Below are 4,939 nucleotides of genomic sequence, written 5' to 3'. Positions count from 1 at the left end.
AGTAAAGGTAAGTAACAATTTCCCTAATAAAAAGAATCCACCTGCAATGCAGGAGACATAGGAGAAATGGGTTCAGTCTCTGGGTTGGGAAGATCCTTTGGAGTGGGAAATGGCAGCCCACTCTAATATTCTTGCCTGGGAAATCCCATGGACAGAGGAGTCTGATGGGCTACAGTCCATGGGGTTGCAGAGTCACACACAACAGAGTGACAGGACACACGTGACACACACTGGTGACTTTTCTAAGAAAACTTTTTTGAACCTTAGACTTTTTTTTCAAATTAAAGTATAATGTATCTAATTTTATAGTGACTTGGATTCTAAGAAGAGTTAGATACCCCATTCTAGTATTAACACTTTTGGGCTTCTCTGCTTTCTGATGAAAAAAGACTGATGCAGTTACGAAAAATATCAATTCCCGGGGGTTTCCCCTGGAGATTCTGATTTAGTAAGGAGGAGTTGAGGCCAGCCAAGAGCATCCCAGGAACTGTACACAGCACATCTGAGCTTCACTAGTCCATTGAGCCTCTCCTGGGCTCCTACATTCTGAGACTGAGCAGGCCATTTTACCCTGTGAGTTTCTTTGCCTCATTTTAAAAGAAAAGGAAGAAGCATTAGTACCTAGAAAGGCAGTCATATTTTTGCGACTCCCGCCATGACCCTCCAGTCAATGCAGGTACACCTAGAATAAAACTGGAAGCCCTGCCATCATGCTATCTGCAAGGCCAATGTGATGGGGCCTCTGATGCCCTCTGTGTCCTCCCTTCCTGGCATCCAGGTTCACTCTGCTGTAGCCACATAAGCCTTCTGGTCCCCACATGTAACAAGCTCAGGCCTAACTCAGGGCTTTGCACTTACTGATCCATTTGCCTGGAAGGATCTTCCCCCCTCACCCCTCCGCCACAGGTGGTACCACGTCCTGCTTCCTCATTCATTCCAGTCCCTATTCACATATCACCTCCACAAAGGGGACTTCTCAGAACTCCGGGGCTAAAATCCAAAGCAGCATTTCTCCTCTTTCTTCTCATCCTTCCCTACTTCCTTTCCTGCTTATTGTTTCTCCTAGTATTTATCGCTACCTGGAATTACACACAAATTCTTTATTTATATATGAATTTGTTTAACAGATATTATGCTCCATGAGGGTCAGTATTGTTTGCCCGTTCAAGCTGCTCTAACCAAAAACATGATAAACTAAAGGCTTGTAAACGACATTTATTTCTCCCAGTTCTGGAGATTAGGAAGTCAGAGATCATGGTACCAGCAGATCTGGTGACTGGTGAGAATCTGTTTCCTTAGAGATAAGACCTTCTTGCTGTGTCTTTATAGGGTGGAAGGTACTCTGAGGTCTCTTAAAAGGGCACTAATTCTAGCCATGGGAGCTCCACACTCATGAGCTAAGCACCGTCCAACTGCTTCACCTCTAATATTATCACATTGGGGGCTAAGGTTTCAACATATGAAAACTGGATGGACTTAAGTATTTAGACCATAGCAACAGAAATGTTCATCTCTTTTGTTTAAACTTCTTTGAGAATCTCAAACAATATTTGGCTCACAGTAGGCCCTAAATAAATTTTTTGTAAACTAATATCAACACTTATGATCTTGATTACTCACTGTATGTGCTAATGAAGTGTTGATCACTCAGTCATGTCCAACTCTTTGCTACCCCAAGGACTGTAGCCCACCAGGCTCCTCTGTCCATGGGATTCTCCAGACAAGAATACTGGAGTGGGTTGCCATTTTCTTCTCAGCTTAAGAAATCAATTTGTAAATAAAAAACACCATATTCAAGTATTTTTTTAACCATTATACTATTATTGAAAATATATAGCTTCATCTACAGATATAAAGCTATTTTTCTCATAGAGAATATATTTGATGTAATAGTAGTGTTAATTTGTCCTTCAACACTCAGTGCACTTATTAAATAAATGAAGTACCATGCAACTGCTGCATGCAATATACTCCTTTAAAAAATCAATAGTTTAGGTTATCCATTAATAAATGTGGCAAAACCTACAAATAATTAAAACTTTATTGCAATTGTTTTAATAATTTCAATATTATATAAAAGCATCTTCCAATCGGAATAAGAACTTGGCATTTTATGCTTCTATATTTAGGATTCTATTTAGCTGCTCCTGCTTTTATGCATTTTCATAACTGTATTTATTAATGACATTAATCTGAATGTCAAATTCTTCCCAATTTCTTTAGTGACACTTTAACACAAATAATACTTAGTAAGAAAGTAGAGATGTGTTGAATTCCATTTATTTTCATTTAAAAGCTTCAGTCTTGGGAATTCCCTGAGGGACAGTAGTTATGATTCAGAACTTTTACTGCCAGGGCCCGGGTTCTATCCCTGGTGGAGAACTAATATCCTACAAACCATGCCACGTGGCCTAATAAAAAATAAATAAATAAAAAACATTTCAGCCTATTCAGTGGCCATATTTCCATTACTCTCTTTATGGGTCATATGGACACATTTCTAACTGAGACTAGACAGCCCAAACCAACCTCATTAGCCACAATATGCAGAATTCTAATCTATAAGGGCAAGAATGAACAGAGACCTTTCCCTTTTCATTGAATATTCACACTCATTGTGTGTACCTCCTATGTCACTTCAGTCTTGTTGGACCCTTAGTGACCCCATGGAGCCGTCCAGTCTTCTCTGTCCATGGGATTCTCCAGGCAAGAATACTGAAGGCTGCCATTTTCTTCTCCGGGGAGCTTCCCAATCCAGGGGTTGAACCCCCATCTCCTGTGACTCCTGCATTGTAGGTGGGTTCTTTACCACTGAGCCACCGAGGAAGCCCATTTACACTCAATACTACAGAGCTTATTGTTCTATAAACAAATACAACTGGACACTTTCATGGTATTAATGTCAGGACCAATAAGAGCAATAATCACTTCCCTCAGCTGAAAATTCACCATGTGCCCTGAACTATTCTGAGCACTCAGTCACACCTCACAGCCACCCTCTGGTATGAGTAATTCTTGTGCTCATTTTATGGAAAAAGAAACTTAACCAGAAAAGTAAACATCACACACTTTGTATTAAACATAGAAACTCCAGCACTCAAACTCTGAATAGACATGTCTGTCCACACTTATTCTGCCTCAGGATGGTTTTCATGACCTGGTTTTCCATTGGAGTAAAGACAAACAGCCTGCAGTTTTAAAAGATACCACATGGTTGATATGGTGGAAAAAGAGTTACTTCAAATCCAGTTTTAATATTTAGGGGAAATGGCAAATTATGTAATTAGAGGGAAGTTCAGTTCAGTTCAGTCACTCAATCTTGTCCAGTTCTTTGCAATCCCACGGACTGCAGCATGACAGGGTTCCCTGTCCAGCACCAACTCCTGGAGCTTGCTCAAATTCATGTCCATAGAGTTGGTAGAGCCATACAACCATCTCTCCCTCTGTCATCCCCTTCTCCTGCCTTCAATCTTTCCCAGCATCAGGGTTTTGTTTGTTTGTTTGTTTGTTTGTTTTTTTTTCAGTGAATCACTTCTTCACATCAGGTGGCCAAAGTTTTGGAGTTTCAACTTCAGCATCAGTCCTTTCAATGAATATTCAGGACTGATTTCCTTTAGGATGAACTGGTTGGATCTCCTTGTAGTCCAAGGGACCCTAGAAACTAAACACTTTAAGCTTATAAGATAACTTCAAGTAAATTTATTAGTGCAGTTGATGTTCTCCTGTCTGAATGGTAAGATTTTTTTAATTTTAGTTAAAATTTAACTGTCTATTGGCTTTTGTGTACATTTTTTTGAGACAGAATTCTTTATTGAGACAGAATAAAATTCACCATACATGCTACAGTATGAATGAATCTTGAAAACACTCTGCTAAGTAACACGAAAGGCGACATGTTTTATGATTCCATTTATCAGAGATGTCAAGAATACGAAAAAAAAAACAGAAATAAAGAGTAAATTATTGATTGCCAAGGGCAGGGAAGGATGTGGGCATGAGGAGTGGGCAAGACTTTCTTTTCAAAGTGATGAAAATGTTTTAAAATTAGATATCAAGGATTTTGCACAACCTTGTGAAAGACAAAGTTTTGAATATATCTGAGATAGGACCAAAGGGTCATTGATCTTTCTTTGTTGAGGGGGAGCACTACCCTTAATTTCTTCATCTTTTTATGGAAAACCTATAACCATACCATGGCCACACAAACCTAAGAACAGGTAAGAAAGGGAATGATAGGAAAAAAAACACAAAAGGTACAAGAATTCGACTAAATGCACTGTGGTGACCTGAATGGGAAGGAAGTTTGAAAGGGAGATAATATATGACACATATATCTCTGATTCATTTTGCTGTACAGTAGAAACTAATGCAACATTGTAGAGCAACTATACTTCAATAAAAATTAGTTAATAACAAAAGCAAACAAAACAACATACTTTAAATATGTTTGCTACTTACCAGATAGTAAAGCCACCCATATTTAAATTGAACTGTTATGCTATGTTTCTTAAACTAAGACTGTTGCTTTTCATAATTTTGATAAAAATGCATAATATTGTTCTAAAGTAAAACAAAAAACAAAAAAGAAAACCATGAAAGTGGCTTTCCAATAACAAATTATAGCAGAACTATCCTTAATGGTTAGAAAATAACACACCAAAAGAAACCTTCATATCCATGAACTATTTGCATTTATAATTACAGCTAAATGTGCCTCAGTGCTTAATTACTTTCTGCAGGTATTTTTTAAAAAAACTGAAGAAGAAATAAATAATAGTTCAGCACAATTCCTATTTCTGTATCATTTCATCATGAGCCAATATCTCCAAATCATTGCCTTTTAATCATTTACCTGGGTTGCATAAAAAAAGCAAGACTAAAAACCCAGACTTTTTTTTCTGACAAGGAAACTAAAAAAGGAAAAATAGAGGATCCAAAA

This window comes from Capricornis sumatraensis, chromosome 3, assembly GCF_032405125.1.
Source record: "Capricornis sumatraensis isolate serow.1 chromosome 3, serow.2, whole genome shotgun sequence".
Lineage (NCBI taxonomy): Eukaryota > Metazoa > Chordata > Mammalia > Artiodactyla > Bovidae > Capricornis > Capricornis sumatraensis.
The sequence above is the reverse complement of the archived record's forward strand: the minus strand, read 5'-3'. Positions refer to the sequence as shown.